At 37.9% G+C, this 19,646-nt stretch overlaps 1 pseudogene; it reads left to right on the top strand.

The window, feature by feature from the left end:
- The first annotated feature begins 2,849 nt into the window (after positions 1–2,849).
- LOC131748196 (V-type proton ATPase subunit F pseudogene) overlaps positions 2,850–19,646 on the top strand; it is a 51,476-nt pseudogene continuing 34,679 nt past the window's right edge.

Below are 19,646 nucleotides of genomic sequence, written 5' to 3'. Positions count from 1 at the left end.
GCTTGTGATTGGTCTGTTCATAGTTTCTCTTTCTTCCTGGTTCAGTCTTGGAAGGTTGTGCATTTCTAAGAATTTGTCCATTTCTTCCAGGTTGTCCATTTTATTGGCATATCATTGCTTGTAGTAATCTCTAATGATCCTTTGTATTTCTGCAGTGTCAGGTGTTACTTCTCCTTTTTCATTTCTAATTCTATTGATTTGAGTCTTCTCCCTCTTTTTCTTGATGAGTCTGGCTAATGGTTTATCAATTTTGTTTATCTTCTCAAAGAACCAGCTTTTAGTTGTATTGATCTTTGCTATCGTTTCCTTCATTTTTTTTTCATTTATTTCTCATCTGATGTTTATAATTTCTTTCCTTTTGCTCACTTTGAGCTTTTTTTGTTCTTCTTTCTCTAATTGCTTCAGGTGTAAGGTTAGGTTGTTTATTTGAGATGTGTCTTTTTTCTTAAGGTAGGATTGTAGTGCTATAAACTTCCCTCCTAGAACTGCTTTTGCTGCATCCCATAGTTTTTGGATCGTTGTGTTTTCATTGACATTTGTTTCTAGGTATTTTTTGACTTCCTCTTTGATTTCTTCAGTGATCTCTTGGTTAAGTAGTGTATTGTTTAGCCTCCATGTGTTTGTATTTCTTGCAGGTTTTTTTTTCCTGTAATTGATATCTAGTCTCATAGCGTTGTGGTCGGAAAAGATAGTTGATAACATTTCAGTATTCTTAAATTTACCAAGGCTTGATTTGTGACCCAAGAAATTATCTATCCTGGAGGATGTTCCATGAGCACTTGAGAAGAATGTGTATTCTGTTGTTTTTGGATGGAATGTCCTATAAGTATCAATTAAGTCCATCTTGTGTAATGTATCATTTAAAGCTTGTGTTTCCTTATTTATTTTCATTTTGGATGATCTGTCCATTCGTGAAAGTTGGGAAGTCCCCTACTATGATTGTGTTCCTGTCAATTTCCCATTTTATGGCTGTTAGTATTTGCTTTCTGTATTTAGGTCTTACTATGTTGGGTGCATAAATATTTACAGTTGTTATATCTTCTTCTTGGATTGATCCCTTGATCATTATGTAGTGTCCTTCTTTGTCTCTTGTAATAGTGTTTGTTTTAAAGTCTATTTTGTCTAATATGAGTATTGCTACTCCAGCTTTCTTTGGATTTCCATTTGCATGGAATATCTTTTTCCATCCCCTCACTTTCAGTCTGTATGTGTCCCTAGGTCTGAAGTGGGTCTCTTGTAGACAGCATATATACAGGTCTTGTTTTTTTTTTCTATTCAGCCAGTCTGTCTTTTCGTTGCAGCATTTAATCCATTTACATTTAAGATAATTATCGATACGTATGTTCCTATTACCATTTACTTAATTGTTTCGGGTTTATTCTCGTAGGTCTTTTCCTTGTCTTGTGTTTCTTGCCTAGAGAAGTTCCTTTAGCATTTGTTGTAGAGCTGGTTCGGTGGTGCTGAACTCTCTCAGCTTTTGCTTGTCTGTAAAGGTTTTAATTTCTCCATCAAATCTGAATGAGATCCTTGCCGGATAGAGTAATCTTGGTTGTAGGTTTTTCTCCTTCATCACTTTAAATATGTCCTGCCACTCCCTTCTGGCTTGTAGAGTTTCTGCTGAAAGATCAGGTGTTAACCTTATGGGGATTCCCTTGTGTGTTATTTGTTGTTTTTCCCTTGCTGCTTTTAATATTTTTTCTTTGTATTTAATTTTTGATAGTTTGATTAATATGTGTGTTGGCATGTTTCTCCTTAGATTTATCCTGTATGGGACTCTCTGCACTTCCTGGACTTGATTAACTATTTCCTTTCCCATATTAGGGAAGTTTTCAACTATAATGTTTTCAAATATTTTCTCAGTGCCTTTCTTTTTCTCTTCTTCTTCTGGGACCCGTATAATTTGAATGTTGGTGCATTTAATGTTGTCCCAGATGCCTCTGAAACTGTCCTCAATTCTCTTCATTCTTTTTTCTTTATTCTACTCTGTGGTAGTTATTTCCACTATTTTATCTTCCAGGTCACTTATCCATTCTTCTGCTGCAGTTATTCTGCTATTGATCCCTTCTAGAGAATTTTAAATTTCATTTATTGTGTTGTTCATCACTGTTTGTTTGCTCTTTAGTTCTTCTAGGTCCTTGTTAAACGTTTCTTGTATTTTCTTCATTCTATTTCTAAGATTTTGGACCATGTTTACTATCACTATTCTGAATTCTTTTTCAGGGAGGGTGCCTACTTCCTCTTCAGTTGTTAGATCTGGTGGATTTTTGCCTTGCTCCTTCCTCTGCTCTGTGTTTCTCTGTCTTCTCATTTTGCTTATCTTACTGTGTTTGGGGTCTCCTTTTCGTAGGCTGCAGGTTTGTAGTTCCCGTCGTTTTTGGTGTCTGTCACCAGTGGCTAAGGTTGGTTTAGTGGGTTGTGTAGGCCTCCTGGTGGAGGGGAGTAATGCCTGTGGATGAGGCTGGATCTTGTCTTTCTGGTGGGCAGGTCCACATCTGGTGGTGTGTTTCGGGGTGTCTTTGGCCTATTATGATTTTAGGCAGCCTCTCTGCTAATGGGTGGGGCTTTGTTCCTGTCTTGCTAGTTATTTGGCATAGGGTGTCCAGCACTGTAGCTTGCTGGTCGTTGAGTGGAGTTGGGTGTTGGTGTTGAGATGGAGATCTCTGGGAGATTTTCACCGTTTGATATTATGTGGAGCTGGGAGGTCTCTTGTGGACCAGTGTCCTGAAGTTGGCTCTCCCACCTCAGAGGCATAGCACTGACACCTGGCTGGAGCACCAAGAGCCTGTCATCCACACGTTCATGTGGCTCTAGGTAGGAGGCCTCACTTCCTTGGCTGCTTGAGTGTCGTCATGACATGGCAGCTGGCTTACCCCAGGATGTTTGATCCAGGCCACGGTCCCCAGGACTGTCACGGCTTCGGCTTCTGGGGCCCCTCCAGAGCCGGCAGCCTCAATGAGGCTGCCCTCCCTCAGCCTCCTGGGCAGTTCAATGACGGTGGAGGGAAGAGACCCCAAGCCAGGAGTTCCAGCTCTGCAGAAACCAATCAAATTGATTTTAAACTTTGCAAGGAAAAGTAATGTGATACATCTTGCATTGCCTAGTTGTTGAATAAAATCCAGTCTGCTGCAGTTATATCCCTTTAAAAAACCTTTTCTAAACAAATAAGTTCAATGATTTTTGAGAAAATCTACCACAAATGTTCAATTACTAATTGACTTCATAAATCTGTATTAAGCACCTACTGTATCCTACTATATACCTGGGATTCTGCTGGGTACACAGTGATGAACAAGGTACATGGTTAGTGTATCAGGGCCAGGCAGCTGGAATCACAGGAAGCTGGCAGCGCCTTCAAATCCTGAAGGGGTCATTGCAGCCTCCTGCTGCATCCTGGGAGATTCTGATTCACTTCAGTGAAGATAGAGCACCTCAGAGCTTGCTTCTCTTGCTGCCAGCACCTGTGACTCTCGAACGCTTTCTCAAACTGCATGAACATACTCAGCTCATGTGCAGGACAGGCCTGAGGTATATGGGCAGGGGGAGAGGAGGGTGTGGAATTGATGTCTTTGGGAGCAGCCCTCAACCATTGCAGATGAGATTTGGTGGATAAACACCACTGCTTGCCTGCCCCTTGGGTGGGAGAGCCCTGAGTTGTGCTCTATACCATCTCCCAGAGATCGCCAGTGGGATTCAGACACAGTTGCCCACAGCAATAATATGCTCATTAACACAACCTGTCTTGGCTTCCTTCCCTTCCCTGTCTCATTTCCCAGTCCTGTTCCAGAATCACCTAGCAAATAAACGACCAACACTTAAATCCTCATCTTGGCATCTCTTTCCTGGGGAACCTAAAGTAAGATTCCACCACCTTCAGGCATGCATCAATCTAAGGGCAAGGGGGACACTTGGCCACTATCATCTCTACCCTAGCACCGTGTATGCATGAAAGCTACATCTCTGGGTCCTTGTTCATAAATGTGTGCTTTTAGAGCAGCAGCTCTTTAAGCGCTCCGATTGACATAGGCTGAAAACAGTAGGCAAATAATTTTCTGTCTTCCTAATTCACAAAAAGTGCACTGGGGGCAGGTTTCTGTTACTCCTGCTTCCCTCGACACTGAGCATGATGTTAGGCACCATGTAGGTGCTCATGATGGAACTGACTTTCTTCCCCAGTGAATTGGTCCCTACTTGTAACTAAAGAGACGTTTTAGGAGTCAAGGAGGTCCCTTAATTCACATTTCTACTTAGTATTTGGAGTCTGAAGGAGTGGCCTTGTGGTCTCTTGAGTGAAAGAATCGAATGCCTCTGGTATTTCTGTGAAGTCTTTGAGCATTTCTATGCCAAGTGTCTAAACAGACATGGTTGAGAACAGTCTAAAGTAGTGGTCCACAAACCTTTTCTGAAAGGGACCAAAGACTAAGCATTTTCGGTTTTGTGGCTGGTCTCCATCACAACTACCCAATTATGCCATTCTGGCTCAAAAGCAGCCAGTAATGATGCATAAATGAATGTTTCAAGAAAACTATTTACAAAAACAGGTGGCAGCCTGGATGTAGCCCATGGGACTTGGTTTTCTGATCCTTTATCTAAGGCAGTGTTGTCAAACAGAACTTCCTGCAGGATGAAAATATTCTGTAATCTGAGATGTGCAGTATGGTAACTAATATGTGGTTAGTGCTACTGAGAATCTGAATTTTATTTTATTTACATTTAAATAGGCACATGTGGCTGGTGACTACCATACTGGCAAAGCCCTGACCCCTTCATCATGTTTCTGTCAAACCTTCTGCCCCAGCTGCTTATTCATTGGGAAACACAATGTTGGAAACAGTGAAAGTGAGAACAACATATGCTCTGTCTTTCCAGTGAACCTAACAGCCTCCCTTTTGCTTTCAGCGTGTTTGGCTGAGCGTCATACATATGGAGCAGGCAAGCCCTTATTTCTCCCTGAGAAAGCTAAGGCATGGGTAAAGCTCTTAGGCATGGAGTTCATGAGGTGCAGTGTCTCTGCCAATAATGCAGACATCTTCAGGTGGTCTTAGGTACTAGTATAGGTCTCATCAAGGTTGGGGCTTAAGTTTTCCTTCTCAATAGGCTTTTTCACTTTATTAACACTGTCAGCTCCAAAATTCTGACCTTTCAGCCGTTGATGAGTCAGTTTTGGCAAGCTCAGTTTCCATGCCACCCTCCTCTCCTTTTTGAAGTTTGCTTTTCAAAACCAGCCTAACAGGGATCATTTCAGTGCATGATGAAGTGGGCACTTACTGAACAATAAACCTGTGGATTTATGCTTCTGGGTTTCCACAAGAAACTTTGCCGCACTCCTGTGAAATCTCGTTCATTGACCTCTGACTGGATCCTGAATTATAGTTGATGCTCCAAACAGAAAGCAATATTTGTCACATTCTATAACTGTATGTTCTACGGCTTTGGAAAACTATGGATTGATTTGACAAATTCAGTCTGCCTGAGTGGAAGTAACTCTTTATATCCTGGACCACACAGTTCTAAGGTGCCACTGTGTTTTATGAATAATTTGTATGTAAGAAAGTACACATACCAAAACTTGATGCATTTTCACAAGCTCAACACAGCCATGGAACCAGCATGTGGGTCATTCCCACCAAGGTAGGTAGGAAGCACCATGCTTACTTTTGACTGTAAGGATCAGGGGGGTTTTGTTATTTACTTATTTATTTATTTATTTTTTGTTTTTGTTTTTTACTTCATATAAACAGAATCAATCATGCATATACTGCATCTGGATTCTTTTTAAACATCTTTATTGGAGTATAATTGCTTCACAGTGGTGTATTAGTTTCTGCTTTGTAACAAAGTGAATCATCTATACATATACATATGTCCCCATATCTCTTCCCTCTTGTGTCTCCCTCCCACCCTCCCTAGCCCACCCGTCTAGGTGGTCACAAAGCACGGAGGTGATCTCCCTGTGCTATGCGGCAGCTTCCCACTAGCTATCTAATTTACATTTGGTAGTGTGTATATGTCCATGCCACTCTCTCACTTCGTCCCAGCTTACCCTTCCCTCTCCCCATATCCTCAGGTCCATGCTCTGGTACGTCTGTGTTTTATTCCCGTCCTACCACTAATCTCTTCATGACATTTTTTTTTCTAAGATTCCATATATATATACACTAGCATTCGGTATTTGATTTTCTCCTTCTGACTTACTTCACTCTCTATGACAGACTCCAGGTCTATCCACCTCATTACAAATAACTCAGTTTCTTTTCTTTTTATGACTGAGTAATATTCCATTGTATATATGTGCCACATCTTCTTTATCCATTCATCTGTTGATGGACACTTAGGTTGCTTCCATGTCCTGGCTATTGTAAATAGAGCTGCAGTGAACATTGTGGTACATGTCTCCTTTTGAATTATGGTTTTCGAAGGGTATATGCCCAGTAGTGGGTATTGCTGGGTCATATAGTAGTTCTATTTTTAGTTTTTAGTTGTTTTTTTTAACATCTTTATTGGAGTATAATTGCTTTACAATGGTGTGTTAGTTTCTGCTTTATAACAAAGTGAATCAGCTATAGATATACATACATCCCCATATCTCCTCTGTCTTGTGTCTCCCTCCCACCCTCCCTATCCCACCCCTCTAGGTGGTCACAAAGCAGTGAGCTGATCTCCCTGTGCTATGCGGCTGTTTCCCACTGGCTATCTATTTTACATTTGGTAGTATATATAAGTCCATGCCACTCTCTCACTTCGTCCCAGCGTACCCTTCCCCCTCCCCATATCCTCAAGTCCATTCTCTAGGTCTGTGTCTTTATTCTAGTCCTGTCCCTAGGTTCTTCAGAACCATTTTTTTTTTAAGATTCCATATATATGTGTTAGCATACGGTATTTGTTTTTCTCTTTCTGACTTACTTCACTCTGTATGACAGACTCTAGGTCCATCCACCTCACTACAAATAACTCAATTTTGTTTCTTTTAATGGCTGAGTAGTATTCCACTGTATGTATGTACCACATCTTCTTTATCCATTCATCTGTCAGTGGGCAGTTAGGTTGCTTCCATGTCCTGGCTATTGTAAATACAGCTGCAATGAACATTGTGGTACGTGACTCTTTTTGAATTATGGTTTTGTGAGATTCATCTAATCAATTTTGCTACATATAGTTATAGATTGTTCATTTTCATGTATTATGATATTCTATTGTATGGATGTTCCACAGTTTATCCATTCAACTCTAGATAAATATTTGTATGGTTTCTAAAGTTTGGAACAAGTATAAACAGTGCTTCTTTGAACATACTGGTACATGTCTTTGGTGCATGTATGCAGAATTTCTGGATCATTGGATATGCATATACTCACTTTAGGAGATCCTGCCAAACAGTTTTGTAAAATGGTTGAACCATTTCACACTTCCATCTACAATGTACAGGAATTCTACTTACTCTAAATCCTCACCAACACGTTATTTTTCTGAAGTTTATTTTACTGATATATAGTTGATTTATGTTATGTTAGTTTCTGCCGTACAGCAAAGTGATTCAGTTATTCATTTACATACATACATATATATGTGTATATATATATATATATATATATGTGTGTGTGTGTGTGTGTATATATATATATATATATATACACACACACTTTTTCATACTCTTTTCCATTATGGTTTATTATATAGTATTTTGAATACAGTTGCATGTGCTATACAGTAGGACCTTGTTGTTTATCCATCCTATATATAATAGTTTGCATCTGCTAATCCCAAACTGCCAATCCTTCCCTCTCCCATTCCCCCTACCCCCTAGCAACTACAAGTTTGTCCTCTATGTCGGTGAGTCTGTTTCTGTTTCATGGAAGTTCATTTGTGTCATATTTTAAATTCCACATATAAGTGATATCATAAGGCATTTGTCTTTCTCTTTCTTACTTCACTTAGTATGATAATCTCTAGGTCCATCCATTTTGCTGCAAATGGCATCATTCATTTTTTATGGCTGAGTAGTATTCCATTGTATATATGTACCACATCTTCTTTATCTGTTCATCTGTCGATGGACAGATGTGGTTTGATGATTTTCTTTTGTATTATGCTTGTGTTCTTTTCGGTTTTTGTGCATCTATTGATGTTTTTGTTTTGTGGTTACCTGTTTATTTTTCGTTTTTACTATTCTTTTTGATGTGACACCTCATTTTGGCTTTATTTGGCATTTCCTTAATGATGAAGTTGAACACCTTTTTATATATGGATATCTTGTGGATATCTTTTTTTATATATGGATATCATGTGGATATCTTTTTTTGTGACATGTCCGTTCAAGACTTTTCCCCAATTTTTTACTGGAGCAACTGCTTTTTCTTATTTAATTTTTGAATTTAGTTTTTGAATACATAAAATAGTTGCACGTTCAAAAAGAAAAAACATTTTAAAAAATATAGCAAAGTATATCCCTCCCACCATTGTTTTGGGTTCACCCGGTTCCCACTCTTACATTCCTCATAAGGATCCTTTTTTTTTTTTTTTTTTTTTTTTTTGTGGTACGCCGCGGGCCTCTCACTGTTGTGGCCTCTCCCATTGCAGAGCGCAGGCTCTGGACACACAGGCTCAGCGGCCATGGCTCACGGGCCCAGCCGCTCTGCGGCATGTGGGATCTTCCCGGACCGGGGCACGAACCCGTGTCCCCTGCATCGGCAGGCGGATTCTCAACCACTGCGCCACCAGGGAAGCCCATAAGGATCCTTTTTATTATTTTTGTATTTTATTATTTTCCTATGCTTTCAGGGCTTCTTTATGGGTGTGCTCGTATTAAATATGAACAAATTTTCCATGGAAATTAGCAGAAAGTCAGGACAGTGGCCCCACTTTGAACAATGCAGGAAGTCAGGTTTTTAATTAATTAAGTTTTATTTATGATAGATTATTTTGCATTGTCAATGCTATATTAAGCAGTCGAGATGATAGCCACTATGTACAGTCATAGAGCAAGAAGCAGAAGCATAATTTGCAAATCATTCCACATCTGAAAGGTGAGATTTGTGCATGTTATCTAATGCAGCTACTTCGTCAGGACAAAACAAGTGGGTATTTTAAACATAAAACTTGAAAACCAAATATCTAAGTTGTAAGTAACTCTCTTCATCCTCTAAGCTGTAAATTCTCTGAACAGAAAGATTCATAGGCATTGCAGGACTTACATAAGCAAGGGTGTATGATTTGCTGCAGATATGCTAACTTAACTGTGCTGGCTGATACTGGACTCTTTACATCCCAGTTCCTCAGTGCCTCACTAGTAGTAAGTTGGACACTTAGGAAGGTGCATTAACTCTTTGGAGCCACCTGCGTGGCTCCAAAGTTAGAGAAGCGACTGAATATAGGTGTAATCACGTGGTGCCAGTGCCAACAAACATAATGCATAAACAGGAGAATAGTTCAGCTAATGCCACGTGCCATACAACAGAAGAAAAATCTCATGGTAGTTATTTGGGTAACTGAGCTAGGTGCCAAGACTCTTGAAGTATTTCTGATGGCATCTTAAATAAACACTCATTAATTTAAATGAAAACTAAAGTCTGATAATCATCACATTCAGTTATTTTGATTTATAATATATTATGTATTATATATTGACACATTTGTGTAATAAATATATTAAATATTTTGCAGCAACTCGAAAAACTTCTAAGTTATATATACAATTATATAATAAATATAAGTATAATATTTTTAGAACATTCCATAGTTTCAAATTATATATCAATTCACAAATTTACTTTAAGGCCCTTTATTAAATAAGGCAATCTGAAAAAAAAAGAAAAAGAAATAAGGCAATCTGATAGGCCAAGCCATATCTAAAATTTGTGGGTTCCAGAGAAAGTTGTAAATCAGGCTAGCAGAGAAATAATATATGTTCTGTCCTCCTACCTTGAACAGTAAAGAAAGGGCTGGTCTCCAGCCTGACCCCCTTTCCTTCCCCTCACCTTGGCTCTGTTCCAGAAGGGGTCACATACATAGTCATGTGGACCCTTAACCCACACGTCCAACCTCCATCCTCCATCTTCCTACCTCCTTTGCAAGCATCCACTCCTTAGCCAATTCTCAGACCGAGGGGTGCACACACCAGCAGTATGTCTACCCTAAAATGCATATAACCAATAAAAAGAGTCCATATATACCTTGGAAGCTGAAGTGTGGTCTAGAATGAGTTGAGAAAGACTTGAGTTCCAAGTGGACCTCTCACCCTAGGTAGGGGCATAGTTGGTAGAAGACCAAAGCAGGCCCTCAAAAGTACAGGAAACAAGGCAGGATCTCATCTTATCCCTTTCTAAGAATGGTACTACTGTTAGGTTGCTTGGTACAGTGGAAAATAACAACAGTAACAAATATTTCAGCTCTCATACAGCTTGCAATTTAACTGATGAAATAAATTTCTTATGAGAATGAGTACAACTCTCAGACATATCTTACCAGGAACTTAAAAGGAATTGCTTAAGGCAACCTCGTTCAATATATGGAAACAGTTTTTCCTTTTAGGAAATAGTGGCAGGAAACTTCTCTTTGGAAACTTCCCTGTGCCCCACGTCCCTTCATTACAACTCCAATAACAAAGACTCTTGAAAGGTATTCTTATCACCTACATCAGGAGTTATTAATTTTTTTTTCTGTAAAGGACCACCTAGTAAATATTTCAGGTTTTACAGGCCATATCGTATTGTGTCTGTTGTCTTTGTAGTGCAAAAGCACATCTAGACAATGCATAAACAAATTGGGAATGGCTAAGGTCCAATAACACCTTACTCAGAAAAGCAGGCAGTGGTCTGGATTTGGCCCATAGGCCATAGTTTGCCTGATTTATATTATGACCAAATAAAGAAGAAAGATAGGAGTGGGAGGTACGACAAAAGAAGAAGAACCCTAGGAAAAAGAGACAAATACACATACTCAAAGAGAGAAATATATTTTTTAAAAGACAGGGAAGAAACAGTGTCATAGAATGATATATATACTCAAGGAATGATTTCAGGCATGTGTGTGCACACACATGTGACATACACAGAGAAGAGCAGTAGAAAGCATAATAGAAGTACGCAAAGGTCAACATGCTCATCCTGTCCTTTAATTGCATTTATATATTTTTATGTGTGAATCTATGGAAGAATACTGCAGTAAGTTATTTTAAATATTAGGCCAATTTCTAACATTTACTAACTAAATCTTTTCAAATCCTCTCTGCCTCATTTTAACATTTTTAGAAATCCAATTTCATATTCTAAAAAATGGGATGTTGTATATTATTTTATAGAAAAGTCACTATATTTTCAAATAGCATCTATTTCTTATCACCTGTAAGATATTTGTTATCAAAAACTTGCAATGACTTTTTTTTAAACATCTTTATTGGAGTACAGTTGCTTTACAATGGCATGTTAGTTTCTGCTTTATAACAAAGTGAATCAGTTATACATATACATATGTTCCCATATCTCTTCCCTCTTGCATCTCCCTCCCTCCCACCCTCCCTATCCCACCCCTCTAGGTGGTCACAAAGCACTGAGCTGATCTCTCTGTGCTATGCGGCTGCTTCCCACTAGCTATCTATTTTACATTTGGTAGTGTGTATATGTCCATGCCACTCTCTCACTTTGTCCCAGCTTACCCTTCCCCCTCCCCGTGTCCTCAAGTCCATTCTCAAGTAGGTCTGTGTCTTTATTCCCGTCTTACCCCTAGATTCTTCATGACCTTTTTTTTCCTTAGATTCCATATATATGTGTTAGCATACTGTATTTGTTTTTCTCTTTCTGACTTACTTCACTCTGTATGACAGACTCTAGGTCCATCCACCTCACTACAAAAAACTCAATTTCGTTTCTTTTTATGCCTGAGTAATATTCCATTGTATATATGTGCCACATCTGCTTTATCCATTCATCTGTTGATGGACACTTAGGTTGCTTCCATGTCCTGGCTATTGTAAATAGAGCTGCAATGAACCTTGTGGTACATGACACTTTTTGAATTATAGTTTTCTCAGGGTATATGCCCAGTAGTGGGATTGCTGGGTCCTATGGTAGTTCTATTTTTAGTTTTTTAAGGAACCTCCATACTGTTCTCCATAGTGGCTGTATCAATTTACATTCCCACCAACAGTGCAAGAGGGTTCCCTTTTCTCCACACCCTCTCCAGCATTTATTGTTTGTAGATTTTTTGATGATGGCCATTCTGACTGGTGTGAGGTGATACCTGATTGTAGTTTTGATTTGCATTTCTCTGATAATTAGTGATGTTGAGCAGATTTTCATGTGCTTCTTGGCCATCTGTATGTCTTCTTTGGAGAAATGTCTTTTTAGGTCTTCTGCCCATTTTTGGATTGGGTTGCTTGTTTTTTGGTTATTGAGCTGCATGAGCTGCTTGTAAATTTTGGAGATTAATCCTTTGTCAGTTGCTTCATTTGCAAATATTTTCTCCCGTTCTGAGGGTCGTCTTTTGGTCTTTGCAATGCCTTTTTTAAACTTCAAAATGTGGTTCTAATAGAGATAATCTTAGGGACATGGTCTAATTTAATGGAAGGCGAGTTTGAGCCTAAGGAACATAACATCCTCACCAATGAGTTAAGGATCAAGGATGATTTTATTTCCTCTCTTGATTCAGGGAAAGAATTACTGGAAAAACACATATTTAGATAGAGGAAAATCTTATTGAAACTGGGGGGCTTCCCTGGTGGCGCAGTGGTTGAGAGTCCGCCTGCCGATGCAGGGGACACGGGTTCGTGCCCTGGTCCGGGAAGATCCCACAAGCCGCGGAGCGGCTGGGCCCGTGAGCCGTGGCCGCTGCGCCTGCGCGTCCGGAGCCTGTGCTCCGCAATGGGATAGGCCACAACAGTGAGAGGCCCGCGTACCGCAAAAAAAAAAAAAAAAGTAAAGAAAAAGAAACTGGGATCACTTAAGTTTAGGATGCTTTCAATAATGTTATGAACTTCAGCCATTGTTTGCTTTGCATTGGTTGGCTCTCTGCAATCAGCCACAGACGAGGTGTTCAAGGACTTCTGGATTGTGGCAAACTTCAGCAAATTTATCCTTGACATTTCAGTGGGGGAAAAATGATGTTTGCTGATGTGAGAGCATATTACACATTGCATTTTACCTTGAGAGAGTGTTGATTCTTTCTGATATGTGGATAGTCCTGAAAGTTACATTTGACAATAGGAGTTATATTTTAAGTTAGCCTATTACTGGAAAAAAGTATTTTTCTGTAACTGTGGAAGGAGTGTACTGCCTTTTTACACTGCTTCCTTAAAGAACTGGTAGGATTTTTCAGACTGTATCCACTAAGTGTTTATATACTTGCTTCCCGTTGGCCACACTCCCCTTCAATATTTGAGGACTACATATCAGAGCATTTCACCATTCCCAGTGTCAGAGTATCAATTTCATTTGCCACAGGTTGAGTAGATGGAATGTTTGGGTCCTAACACTTAGGGGAAAATTCCACTGTAGGGAAGAAAAATTTACATAATAAATAGAAAAGTCTAACCCTAAGCCCAGGGTCCACTTTAATATTCAGTGATGTTAAACCCATTGTTAGGGTTCCAGACTGTCAAATTGAAAGAAGCTTTAAAAATCATCTAATCCAAATGCTTCTCTTAACAGAGAAGAAGCGAGGTGACTTATACAAGGTCCTATGATTAATTTGTGGAAGACAATGAAATCTTACCGCCCCAGGATCCTTTCTACTTTGCTGTAACTCTGTTTCCATTTTCCACAGTCTTCTTTCCACAGTTAAATCTATTCATTCCTTTAAAGAGCATTTAGTGTGGTGCGATGTCACCTCGCATATGTTAGGATGACTATTATTAAAAAACAAAAAAAGATAAGTGTTGGTGAGGGTGTGGAGAAGAGAGAACCTTATACACTGTTGATTGGAATGTAAATTGGTGCAGCCACTATGAAAAACAGTATAGAGTTCTAAAAAACATGAAAAATAGGTCTACCATATGATCCAGCAATGCTACTTCTAGGTATACAGCCAGAGAAATTGAAGTTAGGATCTTGACGAGGTATCTGCACTCCCATGTTCATTGCAGCATTATTCATAATAGCCAAGACATGGGAGCAACCTAAGTATCTATCAGTGGACAAATGGATAAAGTGTGGCATATACATGCAATGGAATATTGTTCAGCCTTTAAAAAGAAGGGAATCCTGCCATTTGTGACACCATGGATCATCGTGGAGGACATTATGCTAAATGAAAGAAGGCAGACACAGAAGGACAAATACTACATAATTGCACTGATACGAGAAATCTAAAATAGTCAAATTCATAGACTCAGAGTAGAATGGTGGTTGCCAGGGGCTGGGGGGAGGGGTTAATGAGGATTTATTAGTCAAAGGGTACAAATTTTCAGTTATGCAAGATGAATAAGTCCTAGACATCTACTGTATAGCCTAGAGCCTGTAGTTAACGATACTGTATCATCTAGTTAAAAATTTAATGAGAGAGTAGATGTTAAGTGTTCTTATCACTAATAATAATAATAATAATAATAATAATAAATTAAGAGGATGGGAGGAAGGTTTGGCAGGTGATAGATATATTTATGGCATAGATTATGGTGATGGTTTTAAGTGTATACAGTTATCTCCAAACTCATCAAGTTATACATGTTGAATAGGTACAGCTTTTTGTCTGTAAATCATACCTCAATAAAGTGGTTTCAAAACAAAAGCATTTATTTGAACACCTATGATGGGGCAGATGTCCCTAGATGCTACAGATATGAGGATAGAGAAGATAGACGAGAAGTCACAGTCTCAAGAAAGATTGTCACAAAACTAATATGATAATCTTTATAAAATAGAATGTACTAGATGTTGTGGGAACATAAATGAAGGGATAGCCCATTTTTCCTGGATTCATGGGTGGTACATTTCCTCAAAGTGACTCAATTTAGCCATAAGGAATCAGCTTCTTTAGTTTACCTGGTGCCTGAATGATCAGTATGCAGTTCCCATACTTTGTAATCTTCGTACATTCAACCTGTATTTACTGAGTATGTACAGTTTATACACAAAGTGATAGAATATCAGCCACAGACTGCATAGCCTTTACACTTAAGCAGCTTACAACTAAAAAGAAGATAGACTTTAATGAAGCTTAATACAGTCTGTAACAAACGTAGCCAAATAAAGTAGAGTGTGAAGGGGAAGAGAAGGTGGGTTGGAATTAAGAAAAATGTTATAAATGTTTCATGAAAAAAATGAGCACAGTAGAAATTCCCTGAAACAAGAGATATAACAAGTAGTTTATATTTTGAATGTAAATATTTTATTTAAAGAAAATTTGGGATAGTTATAATTGAATGAAAAGGAAAACATTTAAATTTAAAAGAGAAAAATTTAAAAACCCTGTAGCCCTACCATCCAGAGATAAGTATTAACATTTTGATATCCAGTTGTTTTCACAGATTTTTCTTAGGTACACAAAGTAAAAATTTTTTCTTAAAGAAATTTGGTTTGTAGATATTATTTTATAATCCAAAGATTATATTTGATAATATAGTGTAGGCATGTTTCACTCTAGTTAATCCTCTTGTATAATGTGATTTTTATAGTAGTGTATATCATAGAAATAATTTATTAATGTTTTAAGTTAATTCCCTATGTTAATAATGTTTCCTGGTTTTTTGCTATTACGAGTAGCAGCATAATGAACACACTTATACGTAAATCTTGGTTTGAATCTTTGATCCTTTCATATTCCTAGAACTTGAATCACTAGGTCCCACTTTAAGCTTTTGATACACACAGACCAGTTACTTCCCAAAAGAGTATAGCCATTTAAATCGCATAAGTGATTCAGCCTAGGCAGTAGAGTTACTAATTTAAAAAAAAAAAAATCTTTTCAGAGGCACATATTAGCTATCATTGTTACAATTTGTGTTCCTTTGATTTAATAATATATTATCATTATCTACTTGTATTTTTTTCCATTGTGAGTTGTTTATTGATGTGCTAAAGCCAATAATCAGTTTTTATAAGTAGTGCGTTTTTCTTTTCAAAAAAAAAAAGGGGGCTTCCCTGGTGGCGCAGTGGTTGAGTCCTCCTCCCGATGCAGGGGACACGGGTTCGTGCCCCGGTCCGGGAGGATCCCACATGCCGCGGAGTGGCTGGGCCCGTGAGCCATGGCTGCTGAGCCTGTGCATCCGGAGCCTGTGCTCCGCAACGGGAGAGGCCACAACGGTGAGAGGCCCGCATACCGCAAAAAAAAAAAAAAAAAAAAAAAAAAAAAAAATCAAACCTGTATACATTAAGGTAGTTAAAACTGTCGCAAATATTTCTTTATCTGTCTTTTCCTGTTAAATTTGTTTATGGTGCTTCATGACATAGGATATAGAGTTCTTTTTTATCTCTTCCCCCCAAATTTTAACCAGTTGTCTCAGAACAGCTTAGGGAATAGTTGTCCATTTCCTCGATGAATATTTTCACTGGAAATTTCACATGTATCACATACTAAAATATTTTATATTGGGTTTGTTGCTGATCTTTTTATTTTATTTCAGTTAACTGATTACTTTTACATTCATTTCTGTGATAAATTGTGACTAAAATGTTACATTTGTAGCATGAACTTTACCATCCATCAACACAAGTGTCTTTTTTCAAAATTATCTTGGCCATTCATTCATTCATTCATTCTAACACACTTATTTGGCTCTACCATTTGCTATGCTCTGTTTCAAGCTCTTGTTGCTGAATTGGGTTTTTGTAACATTATAATAGCATGTATTATTTCATCATAAAATAATACATTTTCAGTAGGGACATTTTAGAAAATTCAAAAATATACAAATTAGAAAATAAAAATACCTGCAATCTAATTACCAGCGTTAATACTTTGGACTATAAACTTGAGTGATAAGTATTCCTGACAGACGGATAGTGTTTTTTTAAATGTGTACTTAATATGTAGACCTCTTTAATTTTAAGTATATCATGAACATTTTCCACTGTAACTAAATATTTTTGACAACATTATAATGACTTAGTTGTTTCCCTTAGTATGGCTATACCATAATCTATTTACACATATTAGATATTTTCAGAGTTTACTGTTATAAAGTATGCCATGATTAATATCTTCATACATATGTTGTGCATCTATTTCTTTAATATATATTCTTGGAAGTAGCTCATCTATTTAAACTTTTCAGAGGAAATTTAAAACAGTTTTGTCACATTTCTGAACATCCCATTGATATTTTGATTAAAATTGCATTTTAAAGTCATAAATTATTTTTTGTCCAGTTGACATTTTTGAATATTGAATTTTCTCTGCTTTGATACATAATTCTCCATTTGTTCAATTATTCTTGAGTTTAAAATATCATTTTTCTTTAAATAGGTCTTTTATTGATACACATTTTACTTGTTTTTTTAATATTTAGTGTTGCTGTTGCATATGGCATCTGTGTTTGGCAATATTAGGTTGTAAGACATGGTTCTACATTCAGAATGCCTTCTGTTTTTAGTTCTATTTCCACATTTTCACAGCTTTTCCAATCAGTCCTTCTAGAAATAGACTAGTGACCAAACAGAATGACAAAACAGCTCTACCAGTGTAGTACGTAAGTGACTCAGCTCCTCCAGGTCAGCTTCTCTGCCTGAATCTTCCTCCCCATCTCTGCTTCTCCTCTCCCTTTCTGCCTTTTGGCATATACAAATTTCCTTCTCTCTGTTGTGTGTCTCAGCTCCTGAGGTGTTCTAGTGACTGTATCCCTAGGTGTGTTGACATTAATAGAGAGAATCTGGTTGGTTCAGAGATAAGAAATAAAGATCACCTCATTCGACAGGCCGAGGCTCCTTTATGCATGACTGCTTTGATCAGATTTTCTGTGGATAGGGAAATGAAGTCATGTGGTATAAATAAAGCATGGCAAACTGTGTTTTGAATGCTTGCTTAAGAATGTGGTGTGGTTACAGTGGGTACTCAGAGCACATTGTTAATAAAGGATCTTATTATATTTTAACTATTGTTTTATAGAGGTTGTATTAATGTTGTATAATTATTTTGTAATCAGGTGCTTTGTTGAGATTTATTGTTATTCTAAGAAGTTTTGGAAGTTTCTTCTCTTAAATTTCTACATAGATATTTTCTTCAAATGGTGATTTTTTTTTCCCCACCTTTCTAGTACTTACACCTCATTTCTTTTTCTTAACGTACAGCAGTGGATAGATATTCTGGAAGAAAATTGCAATGCAGTAGGGATAGAAGGCATCCTTAATCTTGTTTCTGACTTTAGTGGGATTGCCTCTGCGTTCAATATTTAATATGTTGTTAGCTCTTGGTTTGAGACTCATATACTTTATCGGGCTGTGGTGGTATCTTTCTATTCTTAATTTACAAATAGTTATTATTAAAAACAAATGCTGGGCTTCCCTGGTGGCGCAGTGATTGAGAGTCTGCCTGCCGATGCAGGGGATACGGGTTCATGCCCCAGTCTGGGAGGATACCACATGCCGTGGAGTGGCTAGGCCCATGAGCCATGGCCGCTGGGCCTGCGCGTCTGGAGCCTGTGCTCCGCAATGGGAGAGGCCACAACAGTGAGAGGCCCGCGTACCACAAAAAAAAAAAAAAAAAAAAAAAAACCACAATACATTCTAGATCAAAACATAATACCTAAAATGAAATGCAATATTTATTTATTTTTATTTCTTTTCCAAGGTGTGAAAAGTCATATATTTTAGGAAATTTTCCAAACATTTATTTTGTTCTCATTTTTATCTAGAAATCCAAGTCTTTGTTTTCGTAAGAAAAGTTTTCTCTTATTACATCTTTTGTTTCTGTTTCATTTCTTTTGGTATACTCCTCAGAAATATGATTGTCTTCATTGCTGAATCTCTGCTCTCTGGCCTCTACATTTATAATTTCTCATAATTTTTATCTGTTTACATTTCCTCTCTACCTAATGGAAAATACTCAAGTTTTCCTCCACCTTAATGATTTTGCAGTGTCAAATTTCCTTATTACTGTTTCCACTACAGGTTTTTAATATGCTAAATAATTTCCATTTCTTTACTAAGCTTTATACCTAACATTCTTTTAATTTCTACTTTACTTCCTTTCTTTCTTACCATATCTTGTATCCTAGCTCTTATTTCTTGTAGTCATGTTTTCTTAAACAGTACTGTGAACAAATATCATATGCTTTCTATTTACTTTTATTTTTTGTAACCAATGCTTTTAAAATTGTGCTTCTCCCATTGCATCTTTTCATGTGTTCTCTCTTTCCCTTGACCCAGTGTTGGACTTTTATTGATCACTCTCCATGCAATTCCAATTGGTTCTCCCTAGCCTGGTGGGAGGATTTCTCCTGCATCACGTCTTTGACCCCCGAAGGCCATTAGATTGCCCTAGATGCAATTAGAAGCCAAGTAGCACATTAGAGGAAAGGCAGATGATAGACATTTCAATGCTTTGTCAGCCAGAGAGAAGTAAGAAGAAAAAGAGTTGTGAAGAATGTTGTCCCTGTATAGATTCTTCTGTGTGTGTGATGACTTATGAGAGCCCCCAGCTTTCTAAGGCAAATATCCATGCCCCTGTGCTAAATAACTGATTTGGTCACACCTAACCCTGTCCTTGATGCTTTTTTCACTGGG

Source organism: Kogia breviceps, chromosome X, assembly GCF_026419965.1.
Source record: "Kogia breviceps isolate mKogBre1 chromosome X, mKogBre1 haplotype 1, whole genome shotgun sequence".
Classification (NCBI taxonomy): domain Eukaryota; kingdom Metazoa; phylum Chordata; class Mammalia; order Artiodactyla; family Physeteridae; genus Kogia; species Kogia breviceps.
This window is presented reverse-complemented; position numbering and strand designations above follow the sequence as displayed.